The sequence below is a fragment of the Odocoileus virginianus genome, chromosome 11 (genome assembly GCF_023699985.2).
Source record: "Odocoileus virginianus isolate 20LAN1187 ecotype Illinois chromosome 11, Ovbor_1.2, whole genome shotgun sequence".
NCBI classification, from domain to species: Eukaryota; Metazoa; Chordata; class Mammalia; order Artiodactyla; family Cervidae; genus Odocoileus; species Odocoileus virginianus.
Window position 1 is genome coordinate 3,319,757 of NC_069684.1, and position 21,744 is coordinate 3,341,500.

The window sequence follows — 21,744 nt, forward strand, 5'->3', positions numbered from 1 at the left end:
TATACCAAACACCCGCATTTTCTGACCCTTCAAAGCTCTCACAGTACTTTTTCTCCAAAGCTACCATATCTGAAAAACAAAGCTTGCTTCATTTAGAAACTGTATCACCTATGGGTTATGTAAGCCATCCGAGATGGCATCTAGATAATGATGGAAGGAAAAGATGTGCTGTGCAGAGTCAACTCAGGCACAAAGAATGTGGTAGCTTTAATGCTGATGTTCGGTCACTCAGTTGTGTCTGACTCTGTGACCCCGTGGACCGCAGCTTAAGTGATGTAACTGCGTTTGTAAAGTTAAAATCAAAGCAGCCTGTTGAACCGTGTGTGTAAAACGCTGAGTATATCCATGACCTTCTTAGGAGACATTCCTCTTTTTTTTTTTTTTAAATTTTTTTTTTTTTTGACATTTCTCTTGAAATTCCTTTTCAGTGGTTAAATAAAAATTAATCTAAGGTCCAAAAAAAAAGCACAAGCAAGACCACAGGTTTGATAGTTATTTTATTTTGAATTCTTTTCTTGCTGGCTTTTTGTTTGTTTTGCTTTGCTCCCCACAGGGTGTGTGATCTTAGCTCCTCCACCAGGGATCAAACCCCTGCGCTCTGCAGTGGAAGCTCAGAGTCCTAACCACTCACCGGAGCACCGGGTGAGTCCCTTCCTACTGTTTGTAACCACAGAGGGAGTGTAGTATTTTTAACGGAGTGAAAAGGAGAGTGTTCTTTAGCAAGCTGTACCTTTTGGTTCATGTGCATTCCTAGTATCTTTGGGGATACATATAGAGTGTGATGACATTCCAAAATAAAGAAAGAAACTCTGAATGGCTTCTTAGGTTTTGGTCAAGAGACAATAACTCCCTGAGCACAAGGCGAGCCCACCCACCGCTAGGTGAGCCCTTCTAGGAACGTCTCTTGTCACCCCTCAGATGATGGGGCCCCCATAATTCCACACTGACCTTCAAAAACCCAGGGAGGGGAAAATGGAAAGCACAGGGTACCTGCTGATTTAGACACAGACAAATAAGCAAAATTTTCAACCAAACCCAGGAGGCGAGAATGTGGGCACATCACAGACCCAGTTAATTAAATTAACTGAATTTAATTTCATAAATGCAATTTCATAAATGCAATGCCTCCAATATTTGAGGCTTGTGAGATAAGAAATGAGCTCTTCCTGAAGACCTTCATATTGAATAATCTAATATCAATTCTCGGTTTTTATCTTTCTCTGTAACACTGAATAGGGTTGATCCCTCCCTACTTTTTCTTTTTTTCTTTATTTGGCTGCGTCGGGATCTTTATTACATCATGCAGGATCTTTGTTGCAGAATGCAAGCTTAGATGACCCATGGTGTGTGTCTTACTTCCCAAAGAGGGATGGAACCTGCATCCCCTGCATTGCAAGGCAGATTCTTCCATCCAAGTACTAACCAGGCCTGACCCTGCTTAGCTTCCGAGATCAGACGAGATTGGGCGCGTTCAGGGTGGTATGGCCGTAGACATGCAAGGCAGATTCTTAACCGCTGGACCACCAGGGAAGTCCCAACCTCTCCCTATTTCTTGGATGCTTTCTAGGCTTGACTTCCAGGATGTCAGGCTTTACATTTTTACTGGCTGCTCCTATTTTGGTCTCTTGATGGTTCAGCTGAATTCTCCAGCCTCTAAAGTTGAAGATGCACCAGCATTCGGTACTTGGACTTCTCCAAGCCTCACACTTCCTAGTGAGCATCCTGCAGAACACCACGTGTACACTGATGATTCTAGAATATCTCTAACCTCTTTGTGAACTCCAGACTTGAATTTCAACTGCCGACCTGGCATGTCCACTTGCATCGCAAAATTACATAATTTAATTCTCCCTGACAACACTCTTGTCTCTGTCAGGAAATGAGACTGCCACTGAGGTCAAAATCTCAGGAATACATCTTTACTCCTTTCTTGGCCTCATACCCCACATTCAGTCTATCAAATCTTATCAGCATGCTCTTTAAAATATTCTAGAACTGAATCATTTATTATCACTTCCAGTGCAATTACCTTTATCCCAGTTGGAATCCACTCTTGACCCCTCACGATCAATTTTCTACTTAGCAACTAGTGTGAGCTTTTACAATGTTAAATCTCCTGCTTCCAAACGTACATCCTGGCTAAAAATCCTACAACTTCTCATCACACTGAGAATGAAATCCGAAGCACTTGCTTCCTACGAATCGCCTATGATTTGAGCACCTGGAGCGCTCTCTCATCTCATCTTTGTGGCCCCTTAACTGACTCAGGCCACCTGACCTCCAGTGTTCACTGTGGGTTGGGAGGGGGAGGAGGGGCAATCATGCTCCGGTCACTGCTCATTCGTCTCTTTATTGCAGTATAGTTCCTTCACAGTGTGTGAGTATCTTCTGTACCACAAAGTGAATCGGCTGTTGGTGTACACATACCCCCTGCCCCCCTTTTCTTGTATCGCCTTCCCCTTTGGGTAATCACAGAATGCTGAGTAGGATTCCCGGAGTACAGCGGGTTGTCACTGCTTACCCATTTTATGCAGAGTAGCGATAGTATACATACGTGTATATACATTCACATCAATCCAGATCTCACAACCCTTCCCACTCACCCCCTTCCCCGTTGGCATCCATGTGTCTATTCCCTGCATTTGTGTCTCTACTTCTGCTTTCCAAATAAGATCATCTATGCCATTTACTAGATTCCACATATATGCATTAATATCCTATATGTTTTTTATCTTTAAGATTTACTTCACTCTATATGGCAGTCTCTAGGTCCATCCACAGCTCCATGAATGGCACGATTTTGTTCCTATTTATGGCTGAGTAATATTCCATTCTGTATATGTACCAAATCTTCTTTATCCAATCCTTGTTGATGGATGTTTAGGTTGCTTCTGCATCCTGGCTATTATAAATCATGTGCCTATCACTCTTCTTAAATTTGCTTATTTCTCTCCTCAAATGTTCTCCTCTGAGATAGCCTCATGGCTCACTTCTTCAGTTCCTTTGTTTCTTCAAATTATCACTCATAGAGAGTCCAGAGCGGTCCTTCCAGTTCTATACTCTATCCCATGTTGATCTTTCTCTCCCCTGCATTGTGCTGTTTTTCTTCATAGTCGCCAAAATCCAGAACAAAAAAATATATAAAGTGGTGATCTTCAAGAAGTTAGACAGGTAATAAGTAATAAACCCTGGAAGATTAAAGACAAACAAAGTCAGGTCTACTGTTGCCTCAGACTACTGACTACCAGATGCTCAGCGCTGGAGCGGCTGTGAGGAGATACCCCACGACCAAGGGCAGAGGAGAAGCCCCAGCGGGGTGATAGGAGGGGTGAAATCATGTTTAGAATCAAACCTCATACCTGCCAGAGACACTCAGAGGGCTCAAACAAACCCTGTGCGCACCAGGACCCAGAGACTGAGCCAGAACAGTGTCTGGGTGTCTCCTGCGGAGGTCCGGGTCAGCAGTGGGCTGCTGCAGGGGCAGAGGCTCTGGGTGCAGCAGACCTGGGTTTGGCACAAGCCCTCTTGGAGGAGGTCGGCATTAACCCACCATAGAGCTGCCAGAACTTACACAGGACTAGGGAAACAGACCCTTGGCGGGCACAGACAGAACCTTGTGCACCAGGACCCAGGAGAAAGGAGCAGAGACCCCACAAGAGACTGACCCAGACTTGCCTGTGGGTGTCCAGGAGTCTCCGGTGGAGGCGTGGGTGAGCAGTGGCCTGCTGCAGGGTTAGGGGCACTGAGTGTAGCAGGGCATGCATGGGACCTTTGGAAGGAGGTCGCCATTGTCTTCATCACTTCCACCATAGTTTGGCCCCAGGTAAATAACAGAGGGAACACAGCCCCACCCATCAACAAAAAATTGGATTAAAGCTTTACTGAGCATGGCCCTGCCCATCAGAACAAGACCCAGTTCCCCCTCAGTCAGTCTCTCCCATCAGGAAGCTTCCATAAGCCTCTTATCCTTCTGCATCAGAGGGCAGACAATGAAAACCACAATCACAGAGAACTAACCAATCTGATCACAGGACCACAGTCTTGTCTAACTCAATGAAACTATGAGCCATGCCTTGTAGGGCCATCCAAGATGGACGGGTCATGATGGAGAGGTCTGACAGAATGTGGTCCACTGGAGAAGGGAATGGCATACCACTTCAGTATCCTTGCCTTGAGAACCCCATGAACAGTATGAGAAGGGCAAAAAGATAGGACACTGAAAGATGAACTCCCCAGGTTGGTAGGTGCCCAATATGCTACTGGAGATCAGTGGAGAAATAACTTCAGAAAGAATGAAGGGATGGAGCCAAAGCAAAACCAGCACCTAATTGTGGATGTGACTGGTGATGGAAGTAAAGTCTGATGCTGTGAAGAGAAATACTACATAGGAACCTGGAATGTTAGGTCCATGAATCAAGGCAAATTGGCAGTGGTCAAACAGGAGATGCCAAGTGTGAACGTTGACATTTTAGGAATCAGCAAACTAAAATGGACTGGAATGGGTGAGTTTAACTCAGATGACCATTATACCTACTACTGTGGGCAGGAATCCCTTAGAAGAAATGGAGTAGCCTTCATAGTCAACAAAAGAGTCGGAAATGCAGTACTAGGATGCAGTCTCAAAAACAACAGAATGATCTGTGTTCATATCCAAGGCAAACCATTCAATATCACAGTAATCCAAGTCTATGCCTCAACCAGTAATGCCAAAGAAACTAAAGTTGAACAGCTCTATGAAGACCTACAAGACCTTCTAGAACTAACACCTAAAAAAAGATGTCCTTTTCTTTATAGGGGAATGGAAAGCAAAAGTAAAAAGTCTAGAAATAGCTGGAGTAACAGGCAAATTTGGCCTTGGAGTACAGAATGAAGCAGGGCAAATGCTAATAGAGTTTTACCAAGAGAATGCACTGGTCATAGCAAACACCCTCTTCCAACAGCACAAGATGTCTACAGAGGGACATCACCAGATGGTCAACACTGAAATCCAATTGATTATATTCTTTGCAGCCAAACATGGAGAAGCTCTATATAGTCAGAAAAAACAACACCAGGATATGACTGTGGCTCAGATCTTATTGCCAAATTCAGACTTAAATTGAAGAAAATAGAGAAAACCACTACACCATTCGGGTATAATCTAAATCAAATCCCTTATGATTATACAGTGGAAGTGAGAAATAGATTTAAGGGATTAGACCTGATAAAGTGCCTGAAGAACTATGAATGGAGGTTCATGACATTGTACAAGAGGCAGGGATCAAGACCACCCCCAAGAAAAAAAAATGCAAAAAGGCAAAATGGTTGTCTCGGGAGGGCTTACAAATAGCTGAGAAAAGAGAAGCTAAAGTCAAAGGAGAAAAGGAAAGATATTCCCATTTGAAAGCAGAGTTCCAGAGAATAGCCAGGAGAGATAAGAAAGCCTTCCTCAGCAATCAATGCAAAGAAATAGAGGGAAACAACAGAATGGGAAAGACTAGAGATCTCTTCAAGAAAATTAGAGATACCAAGGGAACATTTCATGCATTCATGGGCTCAATAAAGGACAGAAATTGTATAGACCTAACAGAAGCAGAAGATATTAAGAAGAAGTGGCAAGAATACACAGAAGAACTGTGCAAAAAAAGATCAGAAGAACTGTACAAAAAAAGATCTTCAAGACCCAGATAATCACAATGGTATGATCACTCACCTAGAGCCAGACATCCTGGAATGTGAAGGCAAGTGGGCCTTAGGAAGCATCACTATGAACAAAGCTAGTGGAGGTGATGGAATTTCAGCTGAGCAATTTCAAATCCTGAAAGATGATGCTGTGAGAGTGCTGCACTCAATATGCCAGCAAATTTGAAAAACTCAGCAGTGGCCACAGGACTGGAAAAGGTCAATTTTCATTCCAATCCCAAAGAAAGGCAATACCAAAGAATACTCAAACTACCGCACAATTGCACTCATCTCACACACTTGTAAAGTAATGCTCAAAATTCTCCAAGCCAGGCTTCAGCAATACGTGAACTGTGAACTTCCAGATGTTCAAGCTGGATTTAGAAAAGGCAGAGGAACCAGAGATCAAATTGCCAGCATCCGCTGGATCATCAAAAAATCAAAAGAGTTCCAGAAAAACGTCTACTTCTGCTTTATTGACTATGCCAAAGCCTTTGACCGTGTGTATCACAATAAACTGTGGGAAATTCTGAAAGAGATGGGACTACCAGACCACCTGACCTGCCTCTTGAGAAACCTATGTGCAGGTCAGGAAGCAACAGTTAGAACTGGACATGGAATAACAGATTGGTTCCAAATAGGGAAAGGAGTACATCGAGGCTGTATATTGTCACCCTGCTTATTTAACTTATATGCAGAGCACATCATGCAAAATGCCAGGCTGGATGATTCATAAGCTGGAATCAAGATTATCGGCAGAAATATCAACAGCCTCAGTTATGCAGGTGACACCACTCTAATGGCAGAAAGTGAAGAGGAAGTAAAAAGCCTCTTGTTGAGGGTGAAAGAGGAGAGTGGAAAAGCTGGCTTAAAACTCAACATTCAAAATATTAACACCATGACATCTGGTCTCATGACTTCATGCAAATAGAAGAGGAAAAAGTAGACAGATTTTATTTTCTTGGGCTCTAAAATCACGACAGATGGTGACTGCAGCCATGAAATTAAAAGATGCTTGCTCCTTGGAAGGAAAACTGTAACAAACCTAGACAGTGTATTAAAAAGCAGAGATATCACTTTGCTGACAAAGGTCTGTATAGTCAAAGCTATGGTTTTTCCAGTGATTCATGTATGGATGTGAGAGTAGGACCATAAAGAAGTTTGAGTGCCGAAGAATTGACACTTTTGAATTGTGGTGCTAGAGAAGACTCTTAAGAGTCACTTGGACAGCAAAGAGATCAAACCGGTCAATCCAAAAGGAAATCAACCCATTGGAAGGACTGATGCTGAAGCTAAAGCTCCAATCCTTTGGCCACCTGATGCGAAGAGGCAACTCATTGGGAAAGACCCTGATGCTGGGAAAGGTTGAGGGCAGGAGGAGAAAGGGACTGGAGAGGATGAAATGGTTAGATAGCATCACCAACTCATCGGACATGAATTAGAGCAAACTCCGGGAGACGGTGAAGGATAGGGAAGCCTGGCGTGCTGCAGTTCATGGTGCCGCAAAGAGTTGGACACAACTTAGCAACTGGACAACAACAACAATCAGGTTATGAAGGTTTACTGAGTTCTTTGTTCATGTCTTGTTTCCCTTGATGCTTTGTGATCCATGTAGCCCTGTGTAGATATCTGCACATTTGAAGAAGCAGTCACCTCATTCAGTCTCTACAGACTGACGTCAGTATGAAGACCGTTTGTGGAGAGGGATCCACTAGAGCTTGCTGTGGCCCTGGGTCTAAGCCTGCAGGGCTCTAAATGCAAGAGAATGTAGTGCCTCTGCGTCTGGGGTTTCTGAGGTCTGGAAAGCTCAGGCTGATGGGGACCGTGACACTCTCACGGTTCTTGGCGAGCACTGCTGATGGGGTCTGCAGAGGCTTCAGGAGCTGGTGGGGTCCTCGGAAGCACTCTGTGTCCACGTTAGGGAGCAGGCCGGCCAGCCGGGGTGGCCTGCATGGCGGTGCACACACGCTGAGCCGCAGGCCTGGCTGCAGGCGCCTGGGTAGTGCCGAGGGCGGGCTGCAGACACACCGGCTTGAGGGCCCGCCGCGGTGGCTCTGGTCGAGGGCACAGGGCTGTGGGGACCCTTGCTGTCCACAGGCACTCCCGTGAGTGCTGGGCATTCCCGCTGGCATACTCGGGAGCAAGGTCAAGGGGCGGCAAACTCGCGGATAGATGGGTTAGCTGCAGGGGAGCCCGACAGTGCATGCCAGTGTCGGGGGAGAAGGCTGGTTCTGGGTCCACAAGCCGTCTGCGGGAAGGGGGTCACGGCTGTCGGCTACTCCACTGTGACTGCGGGGTCTCATCACAGGTACACACAGGGCACGGTGGCCTGTGATGGAGCTCAGGCCAGTGGCGTGCAGGTGCGCAGCGGGCGGTGCGGGCCCACTGTGTGCACACCGCAGTGGGGTCCGCTGCAGCGATCCAGGGTGTGTCTTGCCCCCTGCAGACGTCAGGGTTGACTGCCAGAGTGGATCCTGCACTCCAGGGGGAGCCGCAGGGTGGGAAGGGGGGAGGAGGGAGATATTCAAGCTGCTGGTGTCTGCGAAGATGAAACGTATAGGAAAGAAGCATCCGTGGTGAAGTCTGCGGGGGGCGGAAGGGGGGGTTGGTGGCTGTGCCAGCCTCTGGTTTCTTGAGCTGCAAAACCCACTGGGGAACCCTGTATAGGACACCCCTGGGAACCGTGGTCCCTCCCACCACGTGCCTCTTACTGGTTGCCACTGGCGTTTTCCTGCTCCCAGCTGTCTGCTATTCATCTCAGCTTCGCTGGGTCTCTGGATGGGGTGGGTCCAAAGAGGGTCCCCCAGGAAGTGCCCCCAGGAGGCTGGGGAAGCTGGTCAGGCACCCTTCTCTGCCTTTCCTGGCAAGGGGCACTCTTCTGAGCCGGGGAGTTCCCTCTCAGCACTGACCAGCTTCAGTCTGGAGGAGGGGCGATGTGAGCAACCTGAAGCTGTCGCTTCCTCCCCTTTCTGTGCGGTTATCCCCAGATTTCTGCTTCACTACCGCCGAGGTGCCCCAAGTGAGCTCCCGAGCTCTCCCGGAGGAGTTTTTGTTCATGGACCGCTGTCTAACGGCTGGTTTCTGTTGGAGAACAGTGGCTGGAGTCTTCTACTCATCATTTTGGCGACATCACTCCTTAGCATGTATTAAATTGGGATCCCCAGAAAGGAATGAGTGGGGATAAAATGTAAGGGAACAACGGATGAACCCTTTTTTAGCTTGGTGAAAACTATAAACCCGCATATATAGAAGAAGTTTCAAAAAAACTCATGCACAAAGCATGAAGAAAACTATAGCAAGGAGCATCATAATCGAATTTCTCAAAACCGATAACAGATGAAAATATTGAAAACATCAAGAGAAAAGAAAGCATGTTACCTACAGAAGACCAAAGATGAGAGGACAATAGATACTCCACTGAAGCCAATAAAAGAGAAAAATCACCATTAAAATGTTGAAATGTAAAAAAGAAGATTGTCTAGAATTCTATGCATAGGAAACATATTTCAAAAATAAAAGCAAAGACTCTTTGAGAAGTATAAAAGTTGATGAACCGATCACATCACCAGCATATCTGTGGTACCAAAACACAAAAATAGTTAAAGAATGTACTTGAACAGATAGAAAATGGTATTGAGTGAAAATATCATTCTACCCAAAAGAATGAAGATCACCAACAATGGTAACTAGGTAAGTGAATGTATAAAATTTTCCCTATTATTTATTTAAATTTATCTAGAAGATAATTGAGTACTGAACAAAAAATAATGAGATATGGTGGGATTCTTGACATATGTCAAAGTAAAATGTACATAACAAAACCACAAAGGGCAGGAGAGGGTAAATGAAAATATACTATTACAGGGCTCTTATACTACACTCAGCATGCTATCATATCATTCGAAAGCAAACTAATAAGTTAAGTAGGTATACTAATAACCCTAAGCAATTATGTACAAAAATGTATAGCTAATGTCAACAAAAACATAACAAAAACAAAAAATACCCAATCCAAATAAAGATAGACAAAAGAAAAGAGAATAAAGAAAAAATGAAACAAATAGAAATCAAATAGCAAAATGATAGGTTATAATCTAACTATATTAACTACCACATTAAATGCAAATATTCTAAACAAACCACTTAAAAAGCAAGGACAGTCATACTGGATATATAAATAAGACCTATATATGTATGTTTAAGTAGACATAGTTTCAAAATAATGGAATGGAAGAGGATATAACATCATGATACAAATGGAAGGAAAGTTGAAGTGGCTATGTTAAGATTAGAAAAACTTGATTTCAGGATAAGAAATGTTGGAGGTAAAAATGATCATTTTACAATTCTGAAAGGGCGAATTAACCAAGAGAACATTACAATCCTAAGTATGTATTTTATTCAGTTCAGTTCAGTTCAGTTGCTCAGTCGTGTCTGACTCTTTGCGACCCCATGAATCACAGCACACCAGGCCTCCCTGTCCATCACCAACTCCTGGAGTTTACTCAAACCCATGTCCACTGAGTCAGTGATGCCATCTAGCCATCTCATCCTCTGTCGCCCCCTTCTCCTCCTGCCCCCAATCCCTCCCAGCATCAGGGTCTTTTCCAGGGAGTCAACTCTTTGCATCATGTGGCCAAAGTATTGGAGTTTCAGCTTCAGCATCAGTCCTTCCAATGAACACCCAGGACTGGTCTCCTTTAGGGTGGACTGGATGAAGCACAAGCTGGGATCAAGACTGCCGGGAGAAACATCCATAACCTCAGATATGCAGATGACACCACCCTTATGGCAGAAAGTGAAGAAGAACTAAAGAGCCTCCTGATGAAAGTGAAAGAAGAGTGAAAATGTTGGCTTAAAACTCAACATTCAGAAAACTAAGATCATGGCATCTGGTCCCATCACTTCATGGCAAATAGATGGGGAAACAGTGACAGACTATTTTTTGGGGCTCCCAAATCACTGCAGATGGTGACTGCAGCCATGAAATTAAAAGAAGTTTGCTCCTTGGAAGAAAAGTTATGACCAACCTAGACAGCATATTAAAAAGCAGAGACTTTACTTTGCCAACAATGGTCTGTCTAGTCAAAGCTATGGTTTTTCCAGTGGTCATGTATGAATGTGAGAGTTGGACTGTGAAGAAAGCTGAGCTCCAAAGAATTGATGCTTTTGAACTGTGGTGTTGGAGAAGACTCTTGAGAGTCCCTTGCACTGCAAGGAGATCCAGCCAGTCCTGAAAGGAAATCAGTCCTGAATATTCATTGTAAGGACTGATGCTGAAGCTGAAACTCCAATCCTCAGGCTACCTGATGTGAAGAACTGACTCATTTGAAAAGACCTTGATGCTGGGAAAGATTGAAGGCGGGACGAGAAGGGGATGACAGAGGATGAGACGGTTGGGTGGCATCACTGACTCAATGGACATGAATTTGAGCAAGCTCCAGGAGTTAGTGATGGATAGGGAAGCCTGGCGTGCTGCAGTCCATGGGGTCGCAAAGAGTTGGACAAAAGTGAGTGACTGAACTGAACTGAATTGATTAAGAAAATTGAAAACAAAGAACAGCAACTTAAACTCAAAGGCAGAAGAAATTAATGAAGGTCAGAATAGAAATTACTGAGATAGAAAAACAACAAAATAAGAGTAAATCAATGAAACCAAGGAGCCCATTCTTTAACAAGATCAATAAAATTAATAAAGCACAAAATTTCAACATCAGGAATGAAAGAGTTGACATTACTACAGAATTTGTAGATATTTTTGATATTAAGAGTATAGTGGTAAAGAATCCACCAGCCAATGCAGGAGATGCAAGAGATTCCAGTTTGATCCCTGGGCCAGGAAGATCCCCTGGAGTAGGAAATGACAACCCACTCCAGTATTACCTGGGAAATCTATGGACAGAGGAGCCTGGTGGGCGACAGTCCATGGGGTCACAAAATAGTCAGACAGGACTTAGCAACTAAACATAAACAAACTCTTCTTCTCCCGTGGACACCCCAAAATTACACCACTTATAGAGCACTTGGGCCTTCCCTGGTGGCTCAGATGGTAAAGAATCTCCCTGCAATTCAGGAGACCGAGTTCAATTCCTGGGTTGGGAAGATTCCCTGGAGAAGGAATAGGCTACCCACTCCAGTATTCTTGGGCTTCCTTGCTGGCTCATATGGTAAAGAATCTGGCTGCAGTGGGGGGGATCTGGGTTGGATCCCTAGGTTGGAAAGAGCAACCCACTCCAGTATTCTTGCCTGAAGAATCCCCATGGACAGAGAAGCCTGGCAGGCTATAGTCCATGGAGCTGCAAAGAGTCAGACCTGACTGATCAACAAAACACAGCACAGAGAAGTTGGGCTTCCCAGGTGGTGCTCGTGGTAAAGAACCCGCCTGCCAATGCAGGAGATGCCAGAGATTCAGTTCAATCCCGGGTGTCAGGAAGATCCCCTGGAGGAGGGCATGGCAACCCACTCCAGTATTCTTGCCTGGAGAATCCCATGGACAGAGAAGCCTGGAGGGCTACAGTCCTTGGGTTGCAAAGAGTTGGATACGACTGAAGCGACTTAGCATGGTAGAGCAGTTACATACGAGAACAACCTCAGGATAAGCTGAGAAGATTTTCCACAATTAAAGACACAAAGAGGGGACCACAATGAGACGGGTGAGAGGAACAGAGATGTAGTAAAGTCAGAACCCATATTCTCAGGCCAGCAACAAGCAATTGGGGGGTAATCACAATTGCAGGGGCCCTCCCTAAGGAGCAAGGGGTCCAAGCTCCAGCTTGGACTGCCCAGCCTGGGGGTCCTGGGCAGGAAAATGAGGCCCCAGAACACCTGGCTTTGAGAACCAGCAGGTTTCACATTCGGAAGATCCAGGTGATTGTAGGGAACACGGACTCCACCCTTGCAGGGCACACACGAAATCTCACGTGCTCAGGGTCTCAGGGCAGAGGCAGAGGCAGTACTTGGAGAGGAGGCCGGTTCAGGCACACTTGCTGATCTTGGGGAGCCTCCTGGAGAGGCGGGTGGGACCTGAGACTCCTCCTGGGGAAGGAGGCGATGGTGGCAGGCATTCGGGGAGCTCGTTCTACAGGGTAACATGAGTGCAGGCAAACATCACTTTGGCATCTTTCCTCTGGTCTGTTGATGCTGGGGGCCCAGCTCTGCCCCCAGCAGGTCGGGGGCCCCTATGCCCTCCTTGGCCTTGCAGCCAACTGCTTGGGAAGCTGACCCCACCTTCCATGTGCTCACAGTCATCCCCTGAGGGTGAGCTCACAGCCAGCTGGGCCAGGGCCAGGCACCACCTACCAGTGGGCCCCCAGCATCGCAGAAGGGTGCAGGCAGCCCCCTAGGGAGCACCCCTGAAGCTACAGCTCTGGGACCAGAGAGGAGCAGACCACCAGGCCCAGGAGGGTGCCTCTTCTGTACGTGGAAATCCGACAGCCAGCACATTCTTAGAGGTGAAGACTGAATGCTTTCCCCTCAAGATTAGAAACAAGATAGGATGTCCACCCTCCCCACTTCCGTTCATTGTGTGAAAGATTCTACCCATTAAGGCAAGAATAGCTAGACCAAAGCCACCCTGATTGCTAAGAAAGAAGTACCAGTGTCTCTGAAGACAATGTGATCGTCTTCATAAGAAATCTGGTGGACATCACCTACCACTGGGGAAAAGTTAATCTAGAGAGGTTGTAGAATAAAAGATCAACCTATAAAAATCAAAATTGTATTTCTGTGTATCAACAAAGAATAATTTGAACTGAAATTTTTTAAAAAATATTATTTGTAGTAGCATTTAAATAATCAACTACTTTGAGGTGAATCTGATAAAAGATGTGCATACTACATAGAACTGAAAATTATGGAACGTAACTGAAAGATAAATTTTTAAAAATTTAAATAGATTGTTCCCAGTTTATAGCTCAGAAAACAAGACATTTCGATACTGATTTTCCTCAAATTAATCTATAGATTCAGTGTAATCCCAATAAAAATCCTGTGTGCTTTTCTATACAAATTAATGGTCTGATTTGAAAATCTGCATAGAAATTCAAGGAACCTAGAAAAGTCAAAACAATTTTGAAAGAGAAGAACCAAGGAAGGTTAACTTTAACTGATTTCAAGACTAGTTGTAAGACTAAAGTAATAAAGTGTGGTGTTGGTATAAAGATAGAAAATAGATCAGTGAAACAGAATTGCAGGCCCATACATAGATGGACAACTTTTTGGCAAAATAAAAAATTAAATCTGTGGAGAAAAGAGTCTTTTATGCAAATGGTGTTCAAACACAGTCTTTAGTTGATCTTTTAATATAGTGACCAAACAATTGGATAAGCATATTCAAAATATAGACTTTGAGTCACACCTCACACCATATACAAAAATTAAGTAAAAAATGATTCTAGATGTAAATACTAAACCAAAAACTCTAACATTTCTGGAAAAAAAAGAACAGGAGAATATCTTTGTTATCTTGTGTGTTAGGCAAAAATTTCTTTGCCACAACACCAAAAACATATACATTAAAAAAAAAAGATTAACTGGATTTCATCAAAGGTTAAAACTTGTGATCTTCAAAAGACTGTTGAGATCATGAAAAGTCAGCCTGGAAGAAAATATTTGCAAATGATAAATATAACAAGAAATTTATATTCTAAATACATAAAGAATTCTCAAATGTCAATAATAAGGGGAGAAAGTCCATTTTTTAAAACGGAAAAAAAATTTCAAGGAGCCATTTCAACAAAAAGTATATGTGTATAAAAAGGAAGTGCACATGAAGAGATGCTCAGTTCTATTAGTCGTTAAAAAAAATTCGAATTAAAACTGCAAGGTAGGAAATTCCCTGGTGGTCTAGTGGTTAAGACTCTGGACTTTCAATGCAGGGGGCTTGAGTTCAATCCCTGGTTGGGGAACTAAGATCTCACATGCTACGCAGAGCAGCCAAAAAATAAAAAGTAACAAAATTTTAAAAAATAAACTTCACGTTTTAAAAAACCCTTAAAGCCTCATATTTATTTAAAAAAAAAAAAAACTGGCAAGAGACCTGTATATCCCTCTTAGAAAGGCAAAAATAAAAAATACTGACCATACTGACTATTGGCAACAGTGTGGAGAAGCTCTACTTCTTTTTTTTAATATTTATTTGTTTCTTTGGCTGTGCCGGTCTTAGTTGTGGCACATGGGATGTAGCTTCCTGACCAGGGATGGAACCCAAGCCCCCTTCTTTGGGAGCTCGGAGTCTTAGCCACTGGACCACCAGGGAAGTCTTAGCAGCTCTAATTCTCATACCTCAAGAATGGAAACACAAAATGATACAGCCACTTTGCAAACTCTTTGACATCATTTTAAAAAATTATATATGTATTTTGTGTTCTAACCAATCTGCTTCATACTGACTCATACAAAAGTGTTTTCACAGCTTTATAAAACCTGTTTTTGACGGAAAAGTGAGAATTCAGGTTGTACCTAGAGAGAGGGTATTGTAGCCATCATCTTGATGGTGATCGTTCAGGACTCTCTCAAAAGGAATTCAATGATTCTGCTAGCAGCGTGCCAGAACTTGAGTGCTCCTGAGTATCTGTCGTCACACTGCTGAGGTTTGACTCCCAACCGAGTTAATTTGGTACGGGTGGTTCTTTGGCAAGTTTCCTTCTCCAATCTCATGAAATTGTTGAGAAGATTTAATAGACTGAGTAGTAAGAGCTCAATAAATGATAGCTGTTATATTTTTATGTTAAAATGGGGTTGGTGGTGATGCAGGGGGCGAGGGGGTGGTTCATAGCTTTGGTCGGATGCTAAAAGAGTCCTGTGACTCAGAAAGGCAACAAGTCCTCTGATCACTGAAGCTGTGGAAACAGGTGAAAAGGCTCAAAGACAGTACAGAACCCTGGGGGAACATCTGAGCTTAACAGACAAGACGATTGAGAAGTAGTACAGAGGGGAGGTGAAAGCAGGAAAAGACAGGGTCACAGAAGCTAAGAGAGAAAATATATTAAAAATATATATATACTGTCAAATACTGCAGCCCTGTGAAAGCAGCTCAACTGTAAGACAGATCCATTGGACCCAATAAGCTTGTGTTGCATTTTTCTTGAGATATAATTGACACAGAACGTTATATTTGTTTCAAGTGTCCAGTGTAATAATTTGGTATTTGCCCGTACTATGAAATGATTATCACAGTAAGTCTAGGTAACGTTGACTTTTTTTTTTTTGTTTTGTTGCTTTAGAGTGTTGTGTTAGTTTCTGCTATGTTGCAGTCAGCTACTTGAACACATGTAGCCCCTCTTTGTCAACACCACAGAGCGCAGTGTATATCTGTCGACCCCAGTCTCCCAATTCATCTCACCCCCGCCTCCCTCTTGGGGTCCATCCATTTGTTCTCTGCCTCTGGTCTCTATTTCTGCTTTGCAAGTCGGTTCACCTGTACCATTTTTCTAGATTCTGCATATATGTGTTGATGTACGATGCTTGTTATCCTCGTTCTAACTTACTAACATTGACCTGTGAGAGAGCTATTCTACCAGAGAGGCGGGGAAGCAGGCAGGTGGTAAAGTGGTTGTGAACGAATGCTTTGGAATTGTTGGCAATTCATTCGGACAACTTTTTCAAGAACTTTAGAAATGAATTTAAACCAAAAAAAAAAAAAAAAAAGAAGAAGGCGGCTCTCACTGTAGGCGTTATTAGGTCAAAGAGAGTTTTCCCCACACTGCTGCTCTAGGGCAAAAGTTGCTTTAGAGGGTGGGTACGTTGATGGACATGGCTATTCTATTAAAGGTTTATTCACAGAGACAGGCAATGGTAGCAGGCAGTATCTGATCCTGCCAGAGAGGATGAATTGGAGATAATAAGACAGAAACTGGGGTCTGATGCTTCAGGGAGATGGTTAGAAGAACTGAGCAGGCAAGGAATGCAGAGACTTGAAGGAAGCCCTTGGCACAGGCAACACAGGGAATCGAGTCTAAATAGACGCAGGAGATGACAACCAGGGGTCTGAGCAGCCGATTGGATGCAGGAAGAGACGAGGCTGAAGCTCTGAAGCCTGGGTCTGCCTCGGGGGCCAGTTGCCCCCACTGACTAGTGGGAAGCCTTGCAGACCCAGTCACAGCTGCAGAGAATATAGTACTTAGGAAACTCTGTGCTCTGGCCACAAACCACAGCCCTGACCAGAGTTCTCACCTCCATCCAGGACTAGCTACATAATTTCCGGGACTCACTGCCAAGTAAGTGAGCATGTGGGACTTCTCGTTCAAAATTGTTAAACATCTCAAACAATACCCCAGAGCATTCCACCAAGGAGCCATTCTAAGTACCGGAGAGGTGTGACCACACAGGTCAGAAGACCGTAAATCTGAGTGTACCTCCTCCAGCCTGGCAGCTGGCAGGGGAGGTTAGCTGCTGGACTTCCGGAAGCAGGCTATGTTTACACAAAATGGAACTCTTTTGTTTCTTTTTTTTTTGACTAATGGTTTTCAACAGTGCTCTACCGTATCAATAACTTAAGGAACTTCTTTTTACTGGGTCCTCACTTTTTAACTGAAGAAGGCAATGGCACCCCACTCCAGTGCTCTTGCCTGGAAACTCCCAGGGACGGAGGAGCCTGGTGGGCTGCAGTCCACGGGGTCGCACAGAGTCGGACACGGCTGAAGCGACTTAGCAGCAGCAGCAACTTTTTAACATGCCTCAACAGCCCATTTTTCTTAGTCTCCCAATCTGTGACATAGAATAAATAGCTGTACTTCGAAGATGATTTCACTTTAACTGAGCTTTTTTTTTTTTTTCTTTCCTCCAACTCACAGCTAAGACGACTGCAGCATGTCAGGGTGCATTCTCCAGAATGATTGAAAAAGCTCTTGGAAGGTGAGTTTCTTCAGTGCATCAAGTTGACAAGTGCATTTGGGGAGCTGGTTTGAAAGTGAGCACAAGTTCCAAAGCCTCCGGCAGCAAGCTGCGCTCCAAGGCTGCTCTTCTCTCGGGGGCCTGTGGACGCCTGAGCTGGCTAACCTGCTAAGAGGATTCCGTGTGGTCAGTGGAGGAGGTTTTCTCTGACCAGGAGTCCAGAGCCACACCCTGTCTGTCCAGCTCACCACTGCTGTTTTCTGAGCTTAATCGACTCAACTTCACTTAGTACCTCTACCTCTGGTGACACAGGACATCTGGATTTTCAAGATCCAAAATTCACTTTTCTATTAACTTTGCTGTCATTCTGCAAAGCTCCCTAGGCCCTGGCATGTCAGGATATTCAATAATGAACATTTCATAACAAAGAACAAATTAAAATTTCATCTTCATCAATTGCAGTGATTACATACACATATTTTTTGGATTTAGATTTTCATATATTTTTTAGTCATGACAACTATTATAACCAAATATCAGAATCACTTTATCATAAAGCTTTTTAACAATTGTGAAGCATTTCCGTATTTTTCATGTATGAAAATGTTCTTATACATCTTCTTTGTGAAACCGAAACAGTTTTGATATTTAAATTTACATATTAATAAGATTTCAAAGAAATTAAAATATTCTGGCTCATTCACAAAGTGTTTTATAAATTGTTATTCACTTGCTCTTTACCTCAACTTTTTATTTTTTAATTTTTATTTGATTACATTTGAAATTGTATGTAATTTATAAATAAATAACATTTAGAAATCAGAGGTAAATGCTGAAAAATTTCTATTGATTGTTGTGTACTAAAATATATATATTCAGTGGTCTGCATAACTACCTATCATTGATATTTAGGAGACTTTCCAAAACTGGGTTGGGACTTTGTCTAAATGAGCTCTAAGTTGTTCTATTTTTTTTTTTGGTCTCTGAGTTTATTATTTTTAGCAATTCATTGTTATCCCAGGTTAGGGATAGAAAGAAAGGAAAGAAAGTTACTCTTTCTTTTATTTTTATTTTATTTTTTTATATATCATCTTATACTTTTTTATTAGTGTGTCTATTTCTCTACTAGAATGAAATACTTGTAAATCCATGGCTGATTCATGTCAATGTATGACAAAAACCACTACAATATTGTAAAGTAATTAGCCTCCAACTAATAAAAATAAATGAAAAAAAAAATACTCTTAGAGAGGTAGGCGGTCTTCTGGTTTTGCAAAAAAGAGTTTAATTTAGAGACCCAGGCCAGAACTAGTCTTAAACTGCTTTGTGCTTCAAAATTTAGTGAAATGTGGGTAATTCTTTATCTTTTCTCAAAAAACATAGTTTAGCAGAGCTATTTAATATCTAATTTAATCACTTCTAAGGCATTTCCCAGGTGGCTCAGTGGGTAAAGAATCAGCCTGCAATGAGGGAGACCCAGGTTTGATCCTTGGATTGAGAAGATGCCCTGGAGAAGGGCATGGCACCCACTCTGGTATTCTCGCCTAGAGAATCCCATGGACAGAGGAGGCTGGCAGGCTACAGTCCATGGGGCCATAAAGAGTCGGGCACAACTTAGCAACTAAACACTTTCTACACTCCATCTGACAAGCTTATCTTAAAGGTTCAGCTGACTTACAGGCTCTTTAGTGAAAACATTCATGATTAATCTGGAATATTTATGCACAGCTATGTCACAGACTATTATCCACAGGCTTAAATTCGTATCTTCTCAGCTGGAATATGAGTTCTACACACTTCTGTTTTGTTTTGTTTAATTCATCTCCATATGCCCAGTGCTTAGAACAGATCAGCTCATTGTTGATAAATGTCTGAAAAATTCCAGAATGAATGAAAGAAAGAAAGGAAGAAAGGAGAAAGGGAAGAAAGAAAGAAAGAGAAAGGAAGGGAGAAAGGGAAAGCTTGATTAAATGAAGGGATAAATAAGTGAACAAATAGCATTTAAAGGAGAAGTTGCTATTAGAGCTACTGGAAGACAGCAACACATTTCTCACGTAATATTCTCTGTTAGGCGATCAGTAGACGCAGCCGTGAGCACTGGATGGAGAGAAAACTCAAAGGCTTGTAGCTGGAGCCAAATGTAGCAGGTAGCAAAAAAAAGTTAGCACTAAACCAGAGCTCATTGAAATAAGGTTCCAATTCAAAGAGCCTAAATCCAAAAGTCTAAATCCGAGCGAAAATCAAAGGAATGAAGGAAGGAATGCTAGAAGAAAGAAAAGAGGTGGAACCAAGAGAAATCCCAAAGGAGAGGGAGCGATGACTAGCATCCCTTATGTGCTAGTGATGCCGGACACGACTGAAGCGACTTAGCACACAGCACCGTGTCCTCGGCGTTCCGCAGTGACTCAGAGTCAGACCCTGGGAGAGGCCGCCCGAGCTCCTGTGTTCCTTCTGCTGCCCACCAGATGCCTTTCTCTGATGCTGACACTTCTCTCATTTGCAAACCAGGAATGGCTGTCTAGTTCCCTCCCAGGGCCGATGTGAGAAATTAACTAAAACGTGTCTGTAAAGCATTTAGCATCATCTCAGCATCAATCAGTTCAGTTCAGTCGCTCATTCGTGTCCGACTATTTGCGACCCCGTGAATCACAGGACGCCAGGCCTACCTGTCCATCACCAACTCCCAGAGTTTACTCAAACCCATGTCCATCGAGTTGGTGATGCCATCCAACCATCTCATCCTCTGTCATCCCCTTCTCCTCCTGCCCCCAATCCCTCCCAGCATCAGGGTCTTTTCCAATGAGTCAACTCTTCGCATGAGGTGGCCAAAGTATTAGAGTTTCAGCTTCAGCATCAGTCCTTCCAATGAACACCCAGGACTGATTTCTTTTAGGGTTGACTGGTTGGATCTCCTTGCAATCCAAGGGACTCTCAAGAGTCTTCTCCAGCACCACAGTTCAAAAGCATCAATTTTTCGGCACTCAGCTTTCTTCACAGTCCAACTCTCACATCCATATATGACCACTGGAAAAACCATGACCTTGACTAGACAGACCTTTGTTGACAAAGTAATGTCTCTGCTTTTTAATATGCTATGTAGGTTGGCCATAATTTTCCTTCCAAGAGTAAGTGTCTTTTAATTTCATGGCTGCTGTCACCAACTGCAGTGGTTTTGGAGCCCCAAAAATCAAGTCTGACACTGTTTCCACTGTTTCCCCATCTATTTCCCATGAAGTGACGGGACTAGATGCCATGATCTTAGTTTTCTGAATGTTGAGCTTTAAGCCAACTTTTTCACTCTCCTCTTTCACTTTCATCAAGAGGCTTTTTAGTTCCTCTTCACTTTCTGCCATAAGCGTCATAACATCTGCATGTCTGAGGTTATTGATATTCCTCCTGGCAATCCTGATTCTAGCTTGTGTTTCTTCCAGCCCAGCATTTCTCATGATGTACTCTGCATATAAGTTAAATAAGCAGGGTGACAATATACAGCCTTGACGCACTCCTTTTCCTATTTGGAACCAGTCTGTTGTTCCATGTCCAGTTCTAACTGTTGCTTCCTGACCTGCATATAGGTTTCTCAAGAGGCGGGTCAGGTGATCTGGTATTCCCATCTCTCTCAGAATTTTCCACAGTTTGTTGTGATCCACACAGTCAAAGGCTTTGGCACAGTCAATAAAGCAGAAATAGATGTTTTTCTGGAACTCTCTTGCTTTTTCAATGATCCAGCAGATGTTGGCAGTTTGATCTCTGGTTCCTCTGCCTTTTCTAAAACCAGCTTGAACATCTGGAAAGTTCACAGTTCACGTATTGCTGAAGTCTGGCTTGGAGAATTTTGAGCATTACTTTACAAGCGTGTGAGATGAGTACAATTGTGCGGTAGTTTGAGCATTCTTTTGGCATTGCCTTTCTTTGGGATTGGAATGAAAACTGACCTTTGTCCAGTCCTGGGGCCACTGCTGGGTTTTTCAAATTTGCTGGCATATTGAGTGTAGCACTTTCACAGCATCATCTTTCAGGATTTGAAATAGCTCAAGGGGAATTCAATCACCTTCACTAGCTTTGTTCGTAGTGATGTGTTTTGTTCGTAGCAAGTGTTTCTAAGGCCCACTTGCCTTCACATTCCAGGATGTCTGGCTCTAGGTGAGTGATCACACCATCATGATTATCTGGGTCGTGAAGATCTTTTTTGTACAGTTCCTCTGTGTATTCTTGCCACCTCTTCTTAATATCTACTGCTTCTGTTAGGTC

The 21,744-nt window shown here is 43.4% G+C and overlaps 1 long non-coding RNA gene across 3 annotated transcripts in view; it reads left to right on the forward strand.

Moving 5' to 3' along the window:
- LOC139037416 (uncharacterized) overlaps positions 1–21,744 on the forward strand; it is a 41,667-nt gene that overhangs the window by 9,514 nt on the left and 10,409 nt on the right. For 2 of the 3 annotated variants that reach the window (XR_011490203.1, XR_011490201.1), the window contains exon 2: positions 17,454–17,514. This is a non-coding gene — a long non-coding RNA (uncharacterized lncRNA). Of the gene's footprint in view, positions 1–15,784; positions 15,847–17,453; positions 17,515–21,744 lie in introns of those variants that run through there. The other variant, XR_011490202.1, reaches the window with a different exon arrangement.